This window comes from Megalobrama amblycephala, linkage group LG7 (assembly GCF_018812025.1).
Source record: "Megalobrama amblycephala isolate DHTTF-2021 linkage group LG7, ASM1881202v1, whole genome shotgun sequence".
NCBI classification, from domain to species: domain Eukaryota; kingdom Metazoa; phylum Chordata; class Actinopteri; order Cypriniformes; family Xenocyprididae; genus Megalobrama; species Megalobrama amblycephala.
Genome location: NC_063050.1, coordinates 55386709 through 55413108, shown reverse-complemented (window position 1 = coordinate 55413108; position 26400 = coordinate 55386709). Strand labels below are relative to the sequence as shown.

The following is a 26400-nucleotide window of genomic DNA, read 5'->3' as shown; positions in this document are numbered from 1 at the left end:
GAAACTAAAAATTTGTAAAGCTTCGAAGCTTCGTGAAGCAGTGTTTCGAAATCGCGTATCACTAGAAATTGTTGAATAAAGTCATTATTTAGTTTTTTTGGCACACAAAAAGTATTCTCGTCACTTCATAACATTAAGGTTGAACCTCTGTAATCACATGACTGTTTTAAATATGTCTTTAGTAGCTTTCTGGGAATTGAAAGTGTAAATTAACTTGCTGTCAATAGAGGCCTCACTGAGCCATCGGATTTTATCAAAAATATCTTAAAAGACAAAAATATCTTAAAATAAAAGTAATTAATGACAGAATTTTCATTTTTGGGTGAACTAACAATTTAAAATAAAACATTAAAAGATTTTAAAGGGATGAAAAAAAAAATCATGTTATAATGTTATTAACCTAACAGTTAACGGGCCCCATTGACATCCATAGAAGGAGAAAAAATACTATGGAAGTCAATGGGTGCCGTCTGTTTACTTACCAACATTCTTCAAAATATCTTCTTTTGTGTTCAACAGAAAAAGGAAACTTGTACAGGTTTGGAACAACTTGAGGAGGAGTAAATGATGACAGAATTTAAGAATTTAAGTAAAGACATTTCTCAGGATAAATTCTCAAAAGTTGAGTTAAGAATGTCTAAGTGCAATTCTTCAAAAAATCTTTTGCAAATATTTTCTTAAGAACAGCATTTCTTTTTCTTTAAGGTGCCCTAGAATCAAAAATTGAATTTATCTTGGCATAGTTGAATAACAAGAGTTCAGTACATGGAAATGACATACAGTGAGTCTCAAACTCCATTGTTTCCTCCTTCTTATATAAATCTCATTTTTTAAAAAGACCTCTGAAAGAGGCGAATCTCAACATAACACCGACTGTTACGTAACAGTCGGGATCATTAATATGTACGCCCCCAATATTTGTATATGCCAGCCCATGTTCAAGGCATTACACAAGGGCAGCCAGTATTAACGTCTGGATCTGCACAGCTGAATCATCAGACTAGGTAAGCAAGCAAGGAAAACAGCGAAAAATGGCAGATGGAGCAATAATAACTGACATAATCCATGATTACATGATATTTTTAGTGATATTTGTAAATTGTCTTTCTAAATGTTTCATTAGCATGTTGCTAATGTACTGTTAAATGTGGTTAAAGTTACCATTGTTTCTTACTGTATTCACGGAGACAAGAGCCGTCGCTATTTTCATTTTTAAACACTTGCAGTCTGTATAATGCATAAACACAACTTCATTCCTTATAAATCTCTCCAACAGTGTGTAATGTTAGCTTTAGCTACGGAGCACTATCAAACTCATTCAGAATCAAATGTAAACATCCAAATAAATACTATACTCACATGATCCGACGCATGCATGCAGCATGATGACGAACATCTTGTAAAGATCCATTTGAGGGTTATATTAGCTGTGTGAACTTTGTAAATGCGCTGTAATATAGTCGAGAGCTCGGGGGGGCAGGGAGCGTGTGATTTAAAGGGGCCGCAGCCTGAATCGGTGCATAGTTAATGATGCCCCAATATAGGCAGTTAAAAAAAATTTATTAAAAAAAACCTATGGGGTATTTTGAGCTGAAACTTCACAGACACATTTAGGGGACACCTTAGACTTATATTACATGTAAAAACTGGTTCTAGGGCACCTTTAAGGACAAAATGAGAGGCTTTGGTGTTACTGTATTTAATATTATTGAGGTTATACTCAATGAAAAACATCTTGGTTGTCTTTTTGTGCTTCCTGCAGATTACCGTAATAATCATAATAAGTGCACACACTATTCACTCGCCATCATGTTTTTAATGCAGTTTTTAATTTTTGTTAAAAAATGTGCTGAAAATTATGAAATTAAAAATGAGGTCCCTATTTGTAGAGTTGTTAATGAATTTCAAATTTAGCAAAAAGTCACTTCAGTATAATTACCGATCATTGTTTACATTATCAATCATTGGTGTCACTTCAGAGTACTCGTGCACTTCCCTTATAGTAGTAATATATGTAATGTGTTGTACTGAAATGCTTAATAATTGAAACAACCCAGTAAATATATTAAACATCTTACATTTGCGGATTTAAGTTTTTCCAAACTTTAAGAGGTTATTTACAATATAAAACTTCAATTTTAGAAGTTTAGAAATGTACCTGAAGCTCTTAAATCAAGGGACGTGTGTGTCCTGGATTTCCTTGTGTAGATGTTGACAGTAAATCAAACTGCATTTGGCAAAACTCTCTAAAAGAGAAAAGAAGAGAAGCAGCATTCTTAAAGTTTCTTAATTGCATTAACCTGAAGAAGCTTCAATATGCTGAGGTTCAGTTAATGTTACAAGCCAGAAAACATTAAATGTTGTCTAGCAGAACTGAGAGCGGTGAGTAGGAGGACTGTCTATCGGTTATTTATTTATTTTATTTGATGTCTGGGACACACAGCTGTCCTACACACAAGTCTCCTGCTGTGTTCCCACGGCAACAAATTGTGCCGCATCGTGGAAATGCATATCCTCATTCCTGAGAGAGAAAAAAAAACACTCCTCGTTTTATTGGCCGGAGACATTTCTGCATGTCCACCCATGTATCTTTATGGGATACTTCTCCAAAAACATAGACCAGAAAGAGAAAATAAGCTAAATAACATAGTAAACCAAATTATTTTGACACTTTTTCACAATAAAAGAATGAATGGACTGATGAATAAATAAATATTGTTGCATTTCTTTTAATTTATGCTGATTTAAATAATACAAACATCATTGTGTGTCCAGGCAGGATGACTATGAGGAATAACAACTAAAATCCAGACACATTACAGTAATGACAACTGGGTGTGGAAAGTGAAATGAAATTGTGACAGTGCAGAAAATAATTCCTTATAATTCCTCCACAATGATTTTTATTTTTTTTTAAATGCAACAGATGTTTCTTCTGCCTCTGGTTTAGGTTAAGAGATAAAAACAGGGACTTTCCTTGCACATTTCTTTCTGTAGATTTTCTCTGTGGATAAAGACTCCAGTCATGATGAATATAATTATTAAACCCTGAGTCACGGCAGGCCAGGAGTTCAGCAACTGGAGGAAGGGAAAGGAGAAAATGAGAGTGGTGTTTGCAGCTAAAGTAAAGCAATATTTCACTTCAGAATTAAAATTTCCTGATAATTTACTCACCCCCGTGTCATCCAAGATGTTTATGTCTTTCTTTCTTCAGTGGAAAAGAAATGAAGGTTTCTAAGGGAAAAAATTCCAGGATTTTTCCCCTTATAGTGGACTTCACTGGGGTTCAACGGGTTGAAGGTCCAAATGTCAGTTTCAGTGCAGCTTCAAAGAGCTCTACATGATCCCAGACGAAGAATAAGAGTCTAATCTAGAGAAACCATCTAGACAACAAATAAAATAAAAAATGTACTTTTTAACCCCAAATGCTTGTCTTGCACTGCTCTGCGACACGCCACGCATGACGTAATCACGTTGGAAAGGTCACGCGTCCTAGTGCAATCTAGGAGAAACTATTGAGATTTGATAGAGATTTCTCTGTCCTGCGGGGAGGCGGTGAGGGAGCGAACAGGGGGAGAAACACCTGCTGACATTCCCACTGCTGGAGGAGGATGATTCAGACAGACAGAACAGCAAACTGTGAGAATTCCCCTCCCGGCCGACCTCTGTTCCTGTCAGTCCAACACCAAACCTCCCTCTGCACTTTCACATGACAACGACCGACAGTTTCAGCATTAGAAAATAATCCACTAAGCAACAGTTACGCTACAAAAAATGTTAAAATAGAAAAGAAAATTACGTTCAGAAATACAATATCATGATTTTAAGCCCAAGCCAAACTAGACGACACTGAAGTTTAATACTTAATGTTAGAGGTTTTGTATCTATTTTTAAGGATGCGGAGATGTTTTTACTGGAAAACCATTCAAAAATACTAATTATGAAAATGTTTTTAGCTCTTCTGCTCACCAAGGCTGCATTTATTTCATTAAACATACACTAAAAACAGTAAAATTGCGAAATATTTTTACAATTTAAAACAGCTGTTTTCAATGTGAATATATAGTAAAGTGTAATTTATATCCTGTGATCAAAGCTGTATTTTCAGCATCATTACTCCAGTCTTCAGTGTCACATGAACCTTCAGAAATCATTCTAATATGATGATTTGCTGCTCAAGAAACATTTCTGATTATCATCAATGTTGATTCAGGATTCTTTGATGAATAGAAAGTTCTAAAGAACAGCATTTATTTGAAAGAGAATCTTTTGTAACATTATAAATATCTTTACTGTCACTTTTGTAACGCATTGTAGCATTAATTTCCTCTCTCTCTCTCTCTCTCTCTCTCTCTCTCTCTATATACATATATATATCTCACTGATGGTTTAGTGCATACAGTATGTGTTTAAATAGAATCAGGAAATCTCATGCAGTCAGTAAACACATGAAGAGATATTCCTGAAACGCAGCTGGTTGTGAAAAAAAAAAAAACGATGGCATTTAACCATGACCTTTATATAGAGTGATAAAAAATCTGTTTATTTTGGGATTTTATCTTCACTGCTACTAAAAAACCTAAAAAAAGAAAATGGAGGCATTGAGTTTAGTGACTGGAATTTTTTCAAACACACACACACACACATGCAGAGTGTGAGAGTTAAACGTAACCGGGAAAACATCCCAGCGCCGCCTTGGCAGACAGTATCGGACTATGTTGTCGTTTGCCAGAGAATGACAGGAATCTTCAGTTAATAAAACATGTATTTGAACACTTAAGTCACACTTAAAAGTGTCCTAATGTCATTACATTTATGCTCAGTATCTTTGAATCAGCTGGTGTTTTGGTGATTTTTAGTGGTTGTAAGCAGTCAGTTCTCCTCAAGTGTAAAATCACATTAACTACCAACATAATCCACCAACTAACCACAAACAAACACAATACTGACTGTCTTCATCAACTGTTTTAGTATTTCAAACCCAACAAACCTTTTTTTGTCAAATGTTTTGATGGTAAAGTGTATCTGTGCATCTTTCTGTACAATAAATGGCATATTTTATATCTGATGCAATGACATTCAGACATTAATGACTATGACTAAGTGTTCAGATACTCTTTTGGCCGCTGACAGATGACCTAGAATAGCTTAATAATATCAGCAACAAGTGTGTGTGTGTGTGTGTGTGTGTGTGTGTGTGTGTGTGTGTGTGTGTGTGTGTGTGTGTGTGTGTGTGTGTTTGAGCAAACGTTACAATGAAAGAATGGCAGATTAAAGACGATGAGAGAGACAGCACGTATCTTTTCATATGTAAGCACTAAGGTAATGTTCATAACTGTCATTGTTTGGCGCTCGGCCCAGCAGCCAGTGAAATGTGAAACCAGGTGAAGCAACAGGAGGAGAAAGCAGAAAGCATGCTTTGTGTTCGTAACAAAGACAACGGCGGCGCTTTGATCCCCAAACACTCGAGGTCAGAACCCATGAGTCACTGAGACCCCCGGGACAGAATAGCATTTCTGACCATTGACCCATCAACATATAATCATCATACACACACACACACACACACACATGCATGTCTCACCCACACAGTCAACGCACCGGGTAATTCCTGAAGGGAAGGATGATATCATCAGTTATGAGGCGTTTAACCCAGACAGGCTCATGAAAGCAGGTATTCTCTGCTAGAAAAACACAATAAGTCTGACATCAAAACACTGCTAATGAATGAAGCGTTCTTTTGTACAGTAGTGCATCAGACACCGTATCTGAGTTGAACCTGTCAAGAACATATCCAGGTCATATTTCAACTATAATGCATAACAAATCATTTTTTTAATGGAAATGATTTTAATGGAATATGTTTTGCAATAAAATGCAATAATTATTATTGTGGAAAAAATCACTCATTACTGTAAAGAAAATAAGACTGGGTGGAAAATATAATAATAAATTAATTGATAAAAAAAATCTATGATCAAAGTTGTGTCATCAAAAGTTCAATAAAATGTAAAGGCAGCAGATAATATCATGTAATGGAGTTTTATTGCTGAAATATCTGAAATCATAATTATGTTAATTTAGTAGTGATTTACTGCAAACAATTTTAACCGATTTGCAGTTTTAAATCAATGTAAAGGGTAAAAAACAATATTTGACAATGATTTGTTGTTAATTTAATGAACATAAACATTATATTAAATAAAATAAAATATTAAAAACATATGTTTTGTCAATTTGATTTAATGAACTAAAATCATTAAAACTAAACTCAAATAAAAATGATTAAATACTAAACAGATATATTTTATGAAAAAAACTTAAAAAAACAACAACAAAAACAATGTGAAATACTGCAAATGCAATTGAACTTCATACAAGTTGAACTTCACATATCTTTGATATCAGAACATGAGGATGTGATTCCATCAGAGATCTCTACAATCTGTCAAGGTAAAACTGTGGAAACCTAATTCAGATACTCCCTCCAGTGTACCAGAGTATGTCGATTTACCTTTATTAGCTGATAATTCTGATTTTGCTCAAGATGGACACATTTCTAACATAGAAATAATAAACCTAGCGATCAGGTTTGTTCTATCTCATCTGAAATGAGCAGTATAGATGGTAACGCATTACAAGTAACATGAATAACATAATCAGATTACTTTTTGATGTTACGAGTAAAGTAACGCATTACAAATAATGGCATTACATAATCAGATTACCTTTTGATCTAACAAGTAAAGTAATGCATTACAAGTAATGTGCATTACGTAATCAGATTACTTTTTGATGTTACAAGTAATGCATTACAAGTAACATGCATTACGTAATCAGATTACTTTTTAATGTTACGAGTAAAGTAACGCATTACAAGTAACATGCATTACGCAATCAGATTACTTTTTGATGTTACGAGTAAAGCATTACAAGTAATGTGCATTATGTAATCAGATTACGTTTTGATGTTATGAGTAAAGTAACGCATTACAAGTAACGTGCATTACGTAATCAGATTACTTTTTGATGTTACAAGTAAAGCATTACAAGTAATGTGCATTACATAATCAGATTACTTTTTGACGTTACAAGTAAAGTAACGCATTACAAATAATGGCATTACGTAATCAGATTACCTTTTGATCTAACAAGTAAAGTAATGCATTACAAGTAATGTGCATTACATAATCAGATTACTTTTTGATGTTACAAGTAATGTATTACATTGTTACAAGTAATGCATTATGTTACGAGTAAAGTAATGCATTACAAGTAACGTGCATTACGCAATCAGATTACTTTTTGATGTTACGAGTAAAGCATTACAACTAATCTGCATTACGTAATCAGATTACTTTTTGATGTTACAAGTAAAGCATTACAAGTAATGTGCATTACGTAATCAGATTACTTTTTGACGTTACAAGTAAAGTAACGCATTACAAATAATGGCATTACGTAATCAGATTACCTTTTGATCTAACAAGTAAAGTAATGCATTACAAGTAATGTGCATTACATAATCAGATTACTTTTTGATGTTACAAGTAAAGCATTACAAGTAATGTGCATTACGTAATCAGATTACTTTTTGACGTTACAAGTAAAGTAACGCATTACAAATAATGGCATTACGTAATCAGATTACCTTTTGATCTAACAAGTAAAGTAATGCATTACAAGTAATGTGCATTACATAATCAGATTACTTTTTGATGTTACAAGTAATGCATTACATTGTTACAAGTAATGCATTATGTTACGAGTAAAGTAAAGCATTACAAGTAACGTGCATTACGTAATCAGATTACTTTTTGATGTTACAAGTAAAGCATTACAAGTAATGTGCATTACGTAATCAGATTACTTTTTGATGTTACAAGTAAAGTAACGCATTACAAATAATGGCATTACATAATCAGATTACCTTTTGATCTAACAAGTAAAGTAATGCATTACAAGTAATGTGCATTACATAATCAGATTACTTTTTGATGTTACAAGTAATGCATTACATTGTTACAAGTAATGCATTATGTTACGAGTAAAGTAATACATTACAAGTAACGTGCATTACGCAATCAGATTACTTTTTGATGTTACGAGTAAAGCATTACAACTAATCTGCATTACGTAATCAGATTACTTTTTGATGTTACGAGTAAAGTAACGCATTATAAGTAACGTGCATTACGCAATCAGATTACTTTTTGTTGTTACGAGTAAAGCATTACAAGTAATGTGCATTATGTAATCAGATTACGTTTTGATGTTATGAGTAAAGTAACACATTACAAGTAATGTGCATTACGTAATCAGATTACTTTTTGATGTTCCGAGTAAAGCATTACAAGTAATGTGCATCACGTAATCAGATTACTTTTTGATGTTACAAGTAACACATTACAAGTAACGTGCATTACGTAATCAGATTACTTTTCTATGTTACAAGTAACGCATTACAAGTAAAATGCATTACGTAACCAGATTACTTTTTGATGCTACGAGTAAAGTAAAGCATTACAAGTAATGTGCATTATGTAATCCGATTACTTTTTTGATGTTATGAGTAAAGTAATGCTTAGAGTTACATACATTAAAAACGACATACAACGGCTTTCCACTTGGTGGCAATGTATAGTATGATGCACTAGGGTCCACTGTAGAGGTTGATGTGCAACTATGCCATAAAAAACCCATGCATAAGCAAGAAAGTGCTTTTTGAGTAGTTGTCCACTGTGGTGACCTCTATGTCTGAAAGGGTTAATAAATACTACTAAAATAACTGTTTTAAACTGATTCATTGAAACAAATCATCTGAATGAATCGATTCAGAAATTAATCACATTTTACCAACAATATTATTCAGTTTCTGAGATTCACACAGATGGAAATTTGTAGACATCAGTAGAAAAGGACCACCTAAAAACCTGCATTTAATTAACATTTGACTCTGTTTACTCTATTTATTTATGTTCCTGGTCATATTCTGAAAGATTCATTAGTGCATGTTATTCTAAAGAAAACTTCCTCCGCTTCTGAAACGACTTTCAGTGACTTACATATCAAGAGCACTTTCAGCATTATAGAGCTCTCAGAAACACAAGGTCACACACTAATACCTCCTCTACGCTGTAATGCTTGCCACATAGACGCAGTGTGTGATATGCATTTTATCTCTAACTCCCGCTGGCTGATGATGTCGACGATGAGCGATCATTGAGCCATGCTGAAGCTCATGAGAGCAGATGTGTGAGATGAGACATTGGCTAACAGGACTGGCATTCGGATTAAAGAGAGACGAGCGATTGTCTCTGAAATCTTCACACATGCTGGTGTGTTTGAAACACAATCAAGGCCTTGAAAACACTGATGACAGTGTGTGTGTTTGTCGCAGGGGATGTTTTGACTGTGATTATCGGTGTAAGAATGTTGTTAACGTCTGTTTGGCATGTTTGTGTGTTAGATCGGCAGTTGAGCTTGCACTCGAATTTCCCTTAGTGTACATGAGGGACGACGCTGAATCGAGACGCTCACAGACAGATGTGAATGTTTTCACACACATTTCTCATCATTCCAGTAAATGAAGTTAGCAGACGACTCACCCCACACTCCCCAACTAAACACACACACACACACACACACACTGGAAACATTTGCTCAACCTTCAATATGGGAAACTCAAACCCCTGGTCTGTTTTAGTCCTACAAACTGCCACATAGTACCATGATATTACTATGATTTTATGAACATGTAGCATGGTAATTCTTCATTATTCTTCAAGAATGCAACTACAAATATATAAGATGAGTGAGGATTCTTTGATGAATAGAAAGTTCAAAAGAGACACATTTTTTGAAATAGAATATTTTGTAACATAACTTTATTGTCACTTTTAATAAATTTAATGCATGCTTGCTGAATAAAAGTATAGATTTTTTTTTTTTAAAAAGTCCATCCTCAAATCTTAATGACATGAGGGATGTAGTGCGGTGAGACATCCCTAATTTCATCCCTTTTTTTCCATCTCCAATATGATTTCAAAAACATAAAGGCAAAAAGTCCCTGATTTATTCTCAACTTACAGCTAATAAGCCAAACAAGCTACTTTGATAATTACAAAGGCCTGAGATCTCTTTGAGAAATGCATTGTGTTTCCATCTCAATTAGACTGAATTTATCTTCATGATCAATTCACATCTTTTACTCATCGCTGCTTACAGCTCCACAACAACCGGCAGTAATTAATGGACTGAACGTTATCGATGGCGTTTAATCAGCTAATTAGTCTGGTATACGAGGCAAGCGGCGTGACAGAGGGTTCTGACCCCTCGTCTGTATGTCAGCCCATCAGAGCCTTAAAATCACTGCGAGCAGCTTTACACGGCCATGCATGAATTACTGCAAGAGCACACTGTCCGAGTCCTTCATTAATAAACGCTGAATAAATAAATAAGAAAAACAACAAATATCAAAAGTAAAAAAAAGTTTACATACGCCCAATAAAGGACACTCTCAAAAATTTTAATAACAATCTAAAAAATGCTGGGTTAAAAACAACCCAGTGATTCGGTTGTTTTGACCCAGTGGTTGGGTTAAATGTTTTAACCCAATGTGCTGGGTAGTTTTAACTCAACTATTGTTTAAAAATTACTATATGTCTGGCTTAAAATGAACCCAAAATATGTTGGAAATTAAAAATCAGACACATAATTACTAGAGGAAACAATAATAATCAAAAGGTGAACATTTATTAATAAGCAATTTAATAAATGTTTATTGTTTAATTATTATTCATTAAACTTATTAAGAAATGTTAATTTCCAAAATATTTTGGGTTCATTTTAAGCAATACAGTAATTTTTAAACATAGTTGAGTTAAATAAAACTACCCAGCAGGTTGGGCAAACATTTAACCCAACCACTGGGTTAAAACAATCCAATCGCTGTGTTAAAATACCCCAATCGCTGTTAAAACAACCTATTTGCTAGGATAAAACAACCCAAATTTTGCGGGTTTAAAAAACATTTGCTGGGTTAAAACAACCCATTTGCTGGGATAAAACAACCCAATCACTGGGTTAAAACAACCCATTCCCTGGGTTAAAACAACCCATTCGCTGGGTTAAAACAACCCCATTCGCTGGGTTAAAACAATCCAATCGCTGGGTTAAAATACCCCAATCGCTGTTAAAACAACCCAAATTTTGCTGGTTTAAAAAACATTTGCTGGGTTAAAACAACCCATTCCCTGGGTTAAAACAACCCATTCGCTGGGTTAAAACAATCCAATCGCTGGGTTAAAATACCCCAATCGCTGTTAAAACAACCCAAATTTTGCTGGTTTAAAAAACATTTGCTGGGTTAAAACAACCCAATCGCTGGGTTAAAACAACCCATTCCCTGGGTTAAAACAACCCATTCGCTGGGTTAAAACAATCCCATTCGCTGGGTTAAAACAATCCAATCGCTGGGTTAAAATACCCCAATCGCTGTTAAAACAACCCAAATTTTGCTGGTTTAAAAAACATTTGCTGGGTTAAAACAACCCATTCCCTGGGTTAAAACAATCCCATTCGCTGGGTTAAAACAATCCCATTCGCTGGGTTAAAACAATCCAATCGCTGGGTTAAAATACCCCAATCGCTGTTAAAACAACCCAAATTTTGCTGGTTTAAAAAACATTTGCTGGGTTAAAACAACCCAATCGCTGGGTTAAAACAACCCATTCGCTGGGTTAAAACAATCCCATTAGCTGGGTTAAAACAATCCAATCGCTGGGTTAAAATACCCCAATCGCTGTTAAAACAACCCAAATTTTGCTGGTTTAAAAAACATTTGCTGGGTTAAAACAACTCATTCCCTGGGTTAAAACAATCCAATCGCTGGGTTAAAATACCCCAATCGCTGTTAAAACAACCCAAATTTTGCTGGTTTAAAAAACATTTGCTGGGTTAAAACAACCCATTCCCTGGGTTAAAACAACCCATTCGCTGGGTTAAAACAATCCCATTTGCTGGGTTAAAACAATCCAATCGATGGGTTAAAATACCCCAATCGCTGTTAAAACAACCCAAATTTTGCTGGTTTAAAAAACATTTGCTGGGTTAAAACAACCCAAATTTTGCTGGTTTAAAAAACATTTGCTGTGTTAAAACAACCCAACCGCTGGGTTAAAACACCCCAATCGCTGTTAAAACAACCCATTCGCTGGGATAAAACAACCCAATCACTGGATTAAAACAACCCAAATTTTGCTGGTTTAAAAAACATTTGCTGGGTTAAAACAACCCATTCGCTGGGTTAAAACAACCCCATTCGCTGGATTAAAACAACCCAAATTTTGCTGGTTTAAAAAACATTTGCTGGGTTAAAACAACCCAATTGCTGGGTTTAAAAATAACCCAATCACTGGGTTAAAACATCCCACTTGCTGGGTAAAAACAACACAATTGCTGGGTTAAAACAACCCAACCGCTGGGTTAAAACACCCCAATCGCTGTTAAAACAACCCATTCGCTGGGATAAAACAACCCAATCACTGGATTAAAAAACCCTAATCGTTTGGTTAAAACAACCCCATTGCTGAGTTTAAAAATAACCCAATCGCTGGGTTAAAACATCCCACTTGCTGGGTAAAAACAACACAATTGCTGGGTTAAAACAACCCAATCGTTGGGTTAAAAAAAACATTCGCAGGGTTAAAACAACCCAATCGCTGGGTTACAACACCCCAACCTCTGGGTTAAAACATCATATCGCTGGGTTAAAACTTAAAACAACCCATTTGCTAGGTTAAAAAACATCCGCTGGGTTAAAACAACCCAATCACTGAGTTTGTCCATTTTTAACCCAGCTTGGGTTGTTTTTAACCCAGCATTTTTTAGAGTGCATGTTTACCAAGAAGAACAATTTATTGCTCCATTTACTCTCCATTTAATCTCACTGATGTTTAGAAGAAACAACCTTTAGAGAGATCTCATTTAGGTAATTCAGATTTCTGCAATGCTCTGTCAGCTGTTTCTCTACTCCATTAATGTGTTTTGAAACTAAGTTTTCACCTCCATTTTTAATGGACTTCCTAACGTGGCCACTTCCTCTAATAAATGCTGTAAATCGGCCATTAATGATTCACAAATCCTGCGGTTTGGAGTCATCTTCTGCGTTAGCTGTCGTAAAGAACTGTACTGTAATGACTTACACCGTCAGTTTTACTGCGGTGGGCGGGTGTGTCGATCTGATGCCGTTCAGCAGGTGATTGGTTTAAAGCCCAACGCTGATGAAGATGATGGATTTGTGACCCTGGGGAAGATCCAGCGGGGGCCGTATGATCGTCTGCTCCCCGTTAGGAGGAAACGTTAGCGACCCCTAAGAGTCCCACTGCGGCATAGGTAAAAAGAGAGAGGATCTTAACAGCTCCCCCTGTGCAGGTCATAAAACACAACATTATTCCTGCCACTTTCCACAATGGCTACACGATAGGGGCTGAAACCTTTTTCTTAGCCAATGTTTAGGCAAAAGAGACACTTACTTTTTTCTTAAAAAAACATATTTTTAAATTTTTATTAAACTTATGGTAACACTTTAGTTCAGGGTCCAATTCTCACTATCAACTAGTTGCTTATTAGCATATATTATTACTAGGATATTGGCTGTTTATACTTATAAAGCAGATATTAATGCCTTATTCTGCATGACCTTATTCTACATCCCTTAATTCTACCCAATAACTAAACTTAACAACCTTACTAACTATAATAAGCAGTAATTAGTAGTTTATTGAGGGAAACTTCATAGTTAATCATTAGTTAAGAATGAGAAATGGACCATAAACTAAAGCGTGACCAAATTTCCAATTAAAAAAGACGTTTTTATTTGATAAATTATTTAATCTTTGTTTATACAATACATTTGTTGCAAACTAAATCTGAAAAAAGTGGGTTTTGGCGATTAAAGGGAAATTCAGTTTTTTTTTTTTTTTTTTTTTTACTATAAATAATTGTAAATTTATTCAACAGATGTTATTATTGAATATGATTATAATGATTAACAGATTATGTCAATTATGACACTGCAGTATGATTTTAATTTTTGGATACAGGCAAAAAGCCAAATAATATTTTTTGTAATTTTTTAAGTTAATCTCAAATAAACAGATAAATACATAAATAGATAAACAAATAAAATAAAATAAAACAATAAATATGTAACTAACATTTAAACGTTCTCACAACAAAAAACATCTCAAACACGTGCATGAATAAATAAAATAAATAAATAAATAAAATAAATCTTAAATAAAGATTTAAAAGTTAAATAAAATAAAAATGAATTCAAATAATAGAAATAAATAAAGATTACATTTAAAAGTTCTCACAACAACAAAAACACGCCATTAAATTACTCTGAAATAAACAAATAGTAGTAAAATATTTAAAAATAAAATATTTAAAAATAGAATAAAATATTTAAAAATTAAAATAAAACATTTAAAAAAAAAATAAAAATAAAAAATTAAAATGTTTAATAAATAAATAAATGGAAAAATATCAGAGGGGAAAAGAACGTGAGGATTTTTCCTTTCCTTTCCCTTTTTTTTTAATTTTATTAAAAATGATGGGACACCAAAGTGTGCCCTATTTGTAGGAAATGCCATCTCTTTTCATACAGCATAAAACACACAGATGAAAAAAGAAAATTCTCTGAGTCTTAATGGTTTTATTCATCCTCTTCGGCTGATCCACAAGGGGCCAATTATCCGCTTTACCCTCGTCAAATCCCTGACCCCACACACGCACCGAGAGAAACAAACAAACACTCTCCATATGCTGTCATCACCTTATTAAGCGCTTACGCTTATTTATATTCCTTCTAAAGTAAGTTTGTTCATTTACATTTCTGTTTAAAATGGTCAAGTTCATATCAGTGTTAATGTAGTCACAGTCAACAGAAGTTGTGTTTGCATTTGCGCGTCTAAATTTAGAGGCTACAACAATCGCCTCCCGTGACCTCCAGCATTAGAGCCGCGGTTCAGTGGTTTAGATGGTGTCAAAGGTCACTGCCCTTGACATTGGAGCCTCTGGCCTAGTTGTAGCTTTTTAAGACCCCACACACAACATACATTTGACTGTTAAAGTAAAACCACCAGAGTGTTAACAAGCATGGGTTTTTCCTCATAAACACTGTGAGATCTCAGTAGAGGTCATGTCTGTGTCAAGATAATTGTTGAGTTGTGAAACGAGAAGTGAATGACCACATGCTTCAGTCTGTTTCAGAGGTCAACCAGAGTTTCTGAGCTTCTCCCTGACTAATGCATGAAGTTTAAGGGTGTTTTTTGTGGACTGTCCACATCAGTGGAGAACGGACATGAGAAATCCAACCAAAAACAACAGAGAGTGAGAGAATATAGAGAACTTCCAAAATATCAATACTCAGCATGTACACTGCTGCTCAAAAGACTTGGGTTGGTAAGATTGTTTGTTTTTGAAGGAAGTGTCTTCTGGTCAGCAAGTCTGCATTTATTTGATCAAAAATAGTGAAATATTTTTTTTCAATTTAAAATGACTGTTTTCTGTTTGAATATAGTAAAATGTAATTTATATCCAGTGATCAAAGCTGAATTTTCAGCATCATTACTGCAGTCTTCAGTGTCACATGATCCTTCAGAAATCATTCTAATATGATGATTTGATGCTCAAGAAATATTTATGATTACAGGTGCTGGTCATATAATTAGAATATCGTGAACAAGTTCATTTTTTTATTGTAAATTATTTTTTAAAATGAAACTTTCATATATTCTAGATTCCCTACATGTAAAGTAAAACATTTCAAATGTTTTTTTTTTTTTTTAATTTTGATAATTAGATCATACAGCTCATGAAAGTCCAAAAATCAGTATCTCAAAATATTAGAATATTTCCTAAGATCAATCAAAAAATGGATTTTCAAAACAGAAAAGTTCAAGTTTTTTAAAGTATGTTCATTTGTGCACTCAATACTTGGTCGGCAGCACATATTACAGCAAATGACTTGCTCCTAGCACATATTACAGCATCAGTGAAGTGTGGCATGGAAGTGATCAGCCTGTGGCACTGCTGAGGCACTATTGAGCCTTCAGATCATCTGTATATTGTTGGATCGACTGTTTCTCATCTTTCTCTTGAAAATATCCCATAGATTCAGGGGTCAGGCATGTTGGCTGGCCAATAAAGCACAGTAATATCATGGTCAGCAAACCACTTGGAAGTGGTTTTTGCACTGTGGGCAGGTGCTAAAGTCCTGCTGGAAAAGGAAATCAGCATCTCCATAAAGCTTGTCAGCAGATGGAAGCATAAAGTGCTCCAAAATCTCCTGGAAGATGGCTGCATTGACTTTGCACTTGATAAAACACAATGGACCAACACCAGCAGATGTCACGGCCCCCCAAATCATTACTAACTTCAGAAACTTCCCACTAGACTTCAAGCAGCTTGGATTCTGTGCCTCTCCAGTCTTCCTTCAGACTCTGGGACCATGATTTCAACATGAAATGCAAAATTTACTTTTTATCTGAAAAGAGGACTTTCGACCACTGTTCACTGTCCAGTTCTTTTTCTCCTTAGCCCAGGTAAGATGCTTCTGACGTTGTTTCTGTTTCAGAAGTGGCTTGGTAGTCCTTTTCCTGAAGATGTCTGAGTGTGGTGGCTCTTGATGCGCTGACTCCGGCTTCATTTGACTCATTGTGAAGCTCTCCCATGTGTTTGAATCAGCTTTACTTGACAGTATTCTCAAGCTTGTGATCATCCCTGTTGCTTGTGCACCTTTGCCTACCCAATTTCTTCCTTCTAGTCAACTTTGCATTTAATATGCTTTGATACATCACTCTGTAAACAGCCACCCCATTCAGTAATGACCATCTGTGACTTACTCTCTTTGTGGAGGGTGTCAATGATTGTCTCCTGGACCATTGCCAAGTCAGCAGTCTTCCCCATTAGTGTGGTTTCAAAGAACAAGAGATACCCGGAATTTATACTGTAGGGATGGTCATTTAATGAAACTCAAATGTAAATATTCTAATATTTTGAGATACTGGATTTTGGACTTTCATGAGCTGTACACTCTAATCATCAAAATTTAAAAAAAAAAAAAACTTTTGAAATGTTTTACTTTACATGTAGGGAATCTAGAATATATGAAAGTTTCATTTTTAAAAATAATTTACAATAAAAAAATGAACTTTTTCACGATATTCTAATTATATGACCAGCACCTGTATTATCAATGAGCACGTTTACATGCACACAAAACAACCAAAAATCAGTTTATTCAGTCTATTGAAATAATACTGGTTTATATGCAAATCAATAACCTATGGAAGCTTGTTTCCACCAATAAATAAAAAATAAAAAAGGTAATTGCGACTTTTTATCTCACAGTTCTGACTTTTTTCTCAGAATTGCGTCAGAATTGTGAGAAAAAAGTCTGACATGCTGACATTATGAGCCCTATTTTAACAATATAAGGTCTGAAGCACATGGCGCAGGTGCACTTATGGCGTGTCTGAAACCTTTTGCTAGTTTAATGATGGAAAAAATGGTCATCGCGCCATACCATCTGCCGTATAAGGACGCTTTCCTGTCACATATCACACATGCTCACTTCAATTAGCCGACAGAACGCAGGTTAAGTTGTTGACATGCCGGCTGAAAATCTAGCTGTGCCGATCGGTTTATCATTAAGCAGTTTATGACCTTAAGAATTAACGCATTAATATGACAACACGCAGTGTCGGCTTATTAAGCATAACCAGTTTAAGCACTTGCATGTCAAATTTCATTCTGAACGCAGTCTTTTTCTCCTCGTTCATGCACAGTTCAGCAGGTCTCAATGACGTCAGCTTTCTGACTGATGGAAAGCTTCCGTCTCCTCAAACACGACACCGCACACCTGCTAACTGCTTCATTAGCTCGCATTACAGTGTGCTTGGAGGCACGTCTGTCTGTAATTAACCTATAGCTGGCGTTTGTGCGATTGTCTGCGAGCGTGTGTGTGCGTGAGCTGTAATTAGGCTGCCTTTGACAGCGTGGTGATCATGTGTCAGTAGTTTGAGGCGTGCTGTAATTACCATGTGCATGATCAAGTGTCATGGCTGGCCTGTTCACTGTGTGTGTGTGTGTGTTAGAGTAAGTCAGTAATTAACATCTTTGATCTACTAGAGAGAGAGAGGGAGAGAGTACTAAAGAAAAAGAGAAAGTTAGGGAGAGATAAAACAGGTGGCTCAAGAAGAGCAAACATACCTTTTCACCGCACCAATACCCCTTACTATTAGAGCAGATTGAGTGAGTTTGAATTAAAATGACTGCAGATTTAACTGAACACTGACCCTGAATACATTTAATATGTTTGGAAAATGAAATATTTTCATCTCTGAAGTTAACAAACAGTTCAAAAGATTGGGGTTAATCATTTATTTATTTTGGGGGGAAAAAATATACTTTTAATCAGCAACTGTCAGATCGATTAAACACATCTAATATACAAGTTTTTAAATACACATGTATATACTTAATATTAACTATGACTTTTGCCTCAATAAACTTTTAATTAATAGTTAGTAAGGTTGTTAAGTTTAGTTATTGGGTAGGATTAAGGGATGTAGAATGTGGTCATGCAGAATAAAGCATTAATATCTGCTTTATAAGTACTAATAAACAACCAATATTCTAGTAATATGCATGCTAATAAGCAACTAGTTAATAGTGAGAATTGGACCCTAAACTAAAGTGTTACCATATATTCAGATCATACAAAATGCATGTTATTTTTTATTTAGTACTGTCCTGAGTAAGATATTTTACATAAAAGATGTTTATATATATAGTCAACAAGAAAAAAAAATGCTGAATTTATTAAAATAACTCCATTCAAAAGTTTGGGAACCATTGGTTCCCTCTTTTCACACTGAGGACAATTGAGGGACTCTATTAAAAAAGGTTCAAACATTCACTGATGCTCCAGAAGGAAACACGATGCATTAAGAGCCGGGGGATGAAAACTTTTGAATTTGAAGATCAAGGTAAATTGCCCTTAATTTGTCTCCCAGGAAACATGCAAGTATCTTCTGTTGCTTCTGAAGGGCAGTTATAAAAAAAAAAAAAAAAAAAAATGAATATCTTTATCCTGTTCAAAAGTTTTCACCCCCAGACTCTTAATGCATCGTGTTTCCTTCTGGAGCATCAGTGAATGTTTGAACCTTTTTTAATAGTTGTGTTTGAGTCCCTCAGTTGTCCTCAGTGTGAAAACACAGATCTCAAAATCATTCAGTCACTGCTGGAAAGGGTTCAAATATGTAAAAAAAAAATGCTGGAAAACACAAACAAGAGACTCATGAACAACCATCACACAACAAACAAACAGTCGTGGATCATCAGGTAACCACACACAGTATTGAGAATCAATGGTTCCCAAACTTTTGAACAGGGTTACTTTAATAAATTCAGCTAATTTTTGGTCTTGTGGAATATATGTAAACATCTTTTATGTAAAATATCTTACTTAAGTGGTTCCCATACGTTTTCATGCAACTATATATATATATATATATATATATATATATATATTTACAAACTTTCATGTTAGATGCAATTAATAGTGATAATAAATTAATAAATTCAAACTTTTATTAAGATTTTTCATCTTAAAATATGAAAATATAAAATATTCATAATCTAAATAAAGACTGAAATGCACATAAAGACTTTGTGTGAAAAATGTTTTTAATTGATTTTAACCCAAATCACTCAAATAAGTCATTTCCCATTATTTTGAATGCCTTATTCTGCATGACCTTATTCTACATCCCTTAATTCTACCCAATACCTAAACTTAACAACTACCTAAAATAAAATAAAATAAAATAAAATAAAATAAAATAAAATAAAATAAAATAAAATAAAATAAAATAAAATAAAATAAAATAAAATAAAATAAAATAAAATAAAATAAAATGTTCACCACAAATGAATGGTGATTTGAGATGAACTGGAAACAACATTTCCCATGATGGTTAATTCCCACGGAAAAATTAAAATAATAATAAAAGCAGATAAATAAGTGAGTTTTAAGTGTATTTTAAGGAGTGTGCCTACAATATTTTACACAATATTGTGTGAAACAGTATGCATCATGCAACACTAAACACTTGAAACAGTAGTATGCTACACTGTCACATTACGTCACATGTTTACAGCCTGTTTCACACATCTAGCATCAGCAGCGTGTAGGCGACACATATTCCCGCTCATTTTAACGGGCTATAATCACACCACACGCGAAAGCAGCGCACCACCTATTTTTGCTGCTCGTCATATGCTGAACTCATGAAAACACGCTAATAAAAACAGTTACTTGCATACATAAGTTAACTTCCTATTATGAACACAGCGAATCTATTTCAAAGAATTCAGTCTAATACTAACATCACCTTTAATGAGAACGCTGATCTAAAAAATAAAAGGCTGCTGGAAGGAAGTGAGATAAAAGAGAAGTGAATATAAAGAAAGAAGAGAAAGAGGGTGTACTCTGGGCCCGTAGATTGATGCGTTTACTGGCACCATGAATTACCCAGGTGTCAGCGGGGTGACACCTCATGCACGTGTGAAAATGATCTGACTTTTCACAAGTATAATGTGCAATCCAAGTGTTGACCAACTTCAGAACGTTCAGCAACCATCTTGTGAGTTTACTTTGAGGCAAGTAAAGTCTTTTTTATTACTTTTAGATGGACAAATTCTAAAAGTCACCACATATTTTCTGCCCATTTGCTGATTTTGTCATCAGTAACTCATTAAAATGAGTCTATTACAGTGCTATTTTAGTATTATTTACATAATAGTGCTTATTTTCAATATTACTTTTAAGTGTTTCAATCTTAAAACATGAAATCCATCATAAATAAAACTTTTTTCAAAAGTTTTCATCTTAAAATATGAAATCCATTCTTAAATTCTTCATAAAAGAGTTTTCATTATTTACTGTATTATTTATTGATATTTTGAATTATCCTTTGTTATATATTTTCAGATTTCATTTTAATTAGGGCTGTCAAGCGCTTAAAAATTTTAATGTAATTTAATGTCATTATTGTGTTAAATGAGAAAAGCATCATATAGACATCACAAAAAGTAGCTTTTTGTAATTTATTATAAACTTTTAGGCTTCAGCGGCCATTGAATTTTCATTTTTGGGTGAAGTAATTTATTTTTTTTTTATCAATATGGAGAAATTACATTTTTTTTATTTTTTTTATTAAATGATACTCTAAATAAGATTCATTCAAATGGCTCTCTTTATGAATGAGTCATTGAATCACTGGTTCACCCGACTGATTCGTTCAAAACACATATTCATTCAGAAACGAAACCCTGCTGTGTGTTGCTCAGAAATGCACAGACTTTTCTCATCTAAACAGCTTTTAAAAGCAAACGTCTGACTACATGGGACTAATAGTGTGAGAGCCAGATTCTCATCTGTCTGATGAGAATTGTCTTCTCTAATTCTCATCAGACAGATGATGAGAATTAGAGAAGACAAAGTGTCGAGTGGAGAGAGCCATGTGTGTTTTCTGTGTTGCTTCATAATTGATAAGTAAAGTTAGTGCCTTATCTAGGGTAAGCCATGACTTTACATATAAACTCACTGTGATGTTGACACGAGGACCGCTGATCTCAGATCAGATGTTGGGGAACTGCAGGAGGAGGTGGGTGGGATGTTCGATCTGATCTGAGATCAGCAGGCCGCAGGCAGTGTGTTCGAAAGCAGCGGCTTGTGGTGGAAGTGGTTGCCCATGATGGCAAAGAGGACAAAGGCGAACAATGTCTGTGGCTGCTTTACTATGATGAAACACACGATTGCACAACACACACACACACACACTTACACACACAGCGGTCCTGACCACAAGTTCCCATGAAGCTCACCCACAGAGAGATATTATATCTTTCAAATATCAATCAATGTGAAACAAATCATAACAAGTGCCCTTTTAAATATTATCTGCCTTGTCTTGCTGTTACTGTCTACATGGGCTGCTGACTTCTAAGGCAGCATACTAGCTAAAATATAACACCATAAGTGACTGATTTGAAATGCATCCGCTCATGCATGTAAATCGCAGAAGAGGCTTCACATAAAAATAAATGCATGAAATGCATTGCACATACATTTTGCATGAATTGTGAAATCAGTTTTAATTCGATTAAACATTTTATCAATACTTTATAATTATGTGTGAAATCCCTTCCGAAAGAACAGTCTAAAACACTCAAGGTTTACTTGTCTTAGCTGGTATAAACTGGTTTAGCTGGTCATCCAGCAACTCAAAACCCCTCTAAAACCATCAAATACATCAGCCTAGCCAACTTGACCAGACTAGGAGAACAACTAACCAACTTAGGCTAATTTAAGATGGGGTTTTTTTCAGCAAGGATATAGACTAAACTGGTTTAAACTGGTTTAGCTGGTCGGCCATCTACTGAAAACCCATCTAAAACCATCAAAATACACCAACCTAATTAACCTGACCAGACTAGGAGAACAACTAACTAACTTAGGCTAAGTTAGGCTGTTTTTTTCCAGTCAAGGATTTAGACTAACCTGGTTTAAACTAGTTTAGCTGGTTTCCCAGCCTGTTCAAGTTGGTATTTAGATGGTTAAGCTGGTCATTCATCTACTCAAAACCATCAAAATACACCAATTTAACCAGCTTGACCAGACTAGGAAAACAACTAACCAACTTAGGCCAAGTTAGGATAAGCAAGGATACAGACTAACCTGGTTTAAACTGGTTTAGCTGTATTCCCAACCTGTTCAAGTTGGTATTTAGATGGTTTAGCTGGTTGGCCATCTACTCAAAACAATCAAAATACACCAACTTAACCAGCTTGACCAGACTAGGAGAACAACTAACCAACTTTGGATAAGTTGGGCGTTTTTTTCCAGTCAAGGATTTAGACAAAACTGGTTTAAACTGGTTTAACTGGTCGGCCATCTACTGAAAACCCATCTAAAACCATCAAAGTACACCAGCTTGACCAGACTAGGAAATCAACTTACCAACTTAGGCTAAGTTAGGATAAGCAAGGATACAGACTAACCTGGTTTAAACTGGTTTAGCTGGATTCCCAGCCTGTTCAAGTTGTTATTTAGATGGTTAAGCTGGTCATTCATCTACTCAAAACCCCTCTAAAACCATCAAAATACACCAACCTAACCAACCTAACCAGCTTGACCAGACTAGGAAAACAACTAACCAACTTAGGCTAAGTTAGGATAAGCAAGGATACAGACTAACCTGGTTTAAACTGGTTTAACTGGATTCCCAGCCTGTTCAAGTTGGTATTTAGATGGTTTAGCTGGTCATTCATCTACTCAAAACCCCTCTAAAACCATCAAAATACACCAACCTAACCAACCTAACCAGACTAGGAAAACAACTAACCAACTTTGGCTAAGTTAGGCTGTTTTTTTCCAGTCAAGGATTTAGACTAACCTGGTTTAAAGTGGTTTAACTGGTTTCCCAGCCTGTTCAAGTTGTTATTTAGATGGTTTAGATAGTCAACCAGCTATTAAAATCACCCCTTAAACCATCAAAACAGACACGCCTAACCAGCTTGACCAGACTAAGAGAACAACTAACCAACTCAAATACACAATAACTAAGTTTATATATTTATCACAAATAAATCTGATTTGTTTCAATCTCATACATTTGAACTAACTGAATATTGCTTGTTCTTACAGCTTTCATGATTTTTAACTAAATAAATTTAATTGTTTTCACAATTCACAAGTTTGTGAAAGCAATTTGAATGAATGCAATTTAAAAATATGATTAAATAAAATTAAATATAATGATTAAATTAAAAAAAAAATAGATGCAATGATTTTTCTGAGTACAGAAATCTGACCTGTTTCAGTTATGAATGACTGACAAATATGCATCACATTAAGTTTAATAGTTTGTTAATGTTAAAACTGTGTAATTCAAATGAATGGAAATTTTATTTTCAATTCAAATACATAAATCTTACATTTAGGCCTAAATATTTCCCTAGTCCGGATGCTTCAACAAGCAGAGACTCGATCAATCTGGCGCTGGCTTACGCATATTAAACTGTTACTGTATTTTTTTTAACATTCTTCACCTTTAACATATATTGTTGTCGTCTCTATTTTTTTCATCCATTTCTCTGCTGACTTCTCTTTTCAGTTACGGTGAAATAGCTGAGTTCCTCTTTTCAGCAGTCTCATATCAGTAGCCACTCCTATGCAAAAGACCCGCGAGACGAGCCCAGGTCAGTGTGCTGGGGACGATCTACAGAAAATGAGCCCGAAAACTGATCGGAGATCAGCCTGGTGAAGTCATATGAGCGATGATTATGATAAAAGAAACAACATCCTTTCACATGGCTTGAATTGTTGAGATAGCAGACCACAGCAATGAGTAATGGTTAGTGGTTATGTTTATGGCCACGGCCATCGCTACGTTTATATTTCTGCTAAATCAGCATAACTTGACCACAATGAATTTATGACTTTCCCATAAACCAGAAAATCAACATTTAAACTCCAGCTCTGCTCATTCAAAATCTAACGGGCAAGACAGCTTATCAGAGCTAATACTTTAGTACACTTGTTTTTCTAAATACTTCACACTGTTAGTCACAGTTACGAACAACAAACTAATCTAGAGATTAGTTATCAGAGAAACAGTGACATAATATGACAGAACAAGAACCAAAAGTGGTACTATAACCATTTGCAAAGAAAGACTTATCCTTCCACAGTTGTTTTTACATGTTGTTGATGTTAACAAGGTGCATTACTGGAAAGTTCTGATTCACTGTGGAAATTAAAACATCTCCATAAGCTGTTCCTCATGTAGGGTCATATACTGAATATAACCCAGCGCCTCACACCTACAAATCCAGTTGGAAGTCATTGCTCATAAACTATGAACCAATGTCTTACTCACTTAGGCAATCTCCCATTTTAATGCCTACGGGACGAATTACGGGTTTATATGATATAATGAGCTCTGGAAAATATCAAAAAGAAAAATCTGGATCATATCAGTCTGGAGTTTTGCTTTTACTCAATATTATAGATTTCATCTGCCTCGACTACAGACCCACAGCTGAGCAGGAACAAGAACCTTCTGGGTTTGGAGCGCCATCTATGGGCATTACAATCAACAACAGTCTGAAATCATGTTAAAAAAAAACAGCATTTTCAGTTATCAATTCATTTGCTGTAGTACTACACCCAAAAATACATGAAAATACCATGGAAATTTTACAAATAAATACATAATTTTTAATTACTTATGATTTACTTTGAAATAAATTCCATTCAAATATTGCAAGTAAATTCCACAAATAATTAAGAAATGGCAAGTAACACACTTAAAAATGAAATTTTGAGGTAGAAAGTCTGTATAATATTATATATATTATAAAATAATATTTTCTTGTAAAACATTTTATTTTTGTTTGATTTATATTGTTTTATTTATTTGTCTTTTTACAGTATATATATATATAAATAACTAAATAAGTAATTAATTGTAATAAAATAAGTAATTAAATAGTCACTTAAATATTAATTATGTATAAATGTACACTTATTATATTTAATACATTTACATTTTTATATTCATTTTTATTTTTAATGACCGTATTTATATATGCATACCACTTTTTATGCAAAGTTTTAAATTTAAAGAGGATCTGAAAAAACATAAAATTTTTACATCTAGTTCTGTTGCGGGAATCATTGTACTGTACATGCTAATAAAATCTAACGTGCTAAATGTGTGTGAGTGTGCAGACCGTGAGTCACTTTACACTCAGAAAGCTGAATGGATGTAATTTGTTCCCTTTCAGCGAAAACAACAGGTTGTAAAATCCATGAGGAAAAAACAAATGCAATAATTACTGCTGCGGTTTGACATCAAATTAAGAGCAGAACCTTTAAAAATCCTACCGCTGGTTTGCATAACACAATGGAGTCTGTTCTCAGCACAACTACACACATCAGTCTGTTGTTGATTAGTCGTTAAGCTGCTAGTAACTGTCCTGTGAGTCACATGAAGCTATTAGTTCCTCTGGTTTGGAGAAATCACATGATGTTCACCTCATCCGCCGTAAACAACCATACAGAGCGACACGGGGAATCTGAGAGCATCTGCGAGCCTGAACAAAAGAACAATCACAAATGACGTCTCTTTTTCATCCGAGACATCAACAGAGCTGAAAGGAAAACAAATGGAGACTCTCCAGAGAACATCCGACTCTAGTAATCTGACAGTGTCTGGAGTTCGCATCTCAACAATGTCTCAAACTGGCCTCAGACTT

General features: G+C 34.7%; 1 protein-coding gene across 1 annotated transcript in view; it reads right to left on the bottom strand.

The window, feature by feature from the left end:
- runx1 (RUNX family transcription factor 1) overlaps positions 1–26400 on the bottom strand; it is a 151735-nt gene that overhangs the window by 69850 nt on the left and 55485 nt on the right. The window contains 1 exon segment of the mRNA XM_048198166.1: positions 2159–2246. The gene's annotated coding sequence lies outside the window, so the exon portion shown is untranslated.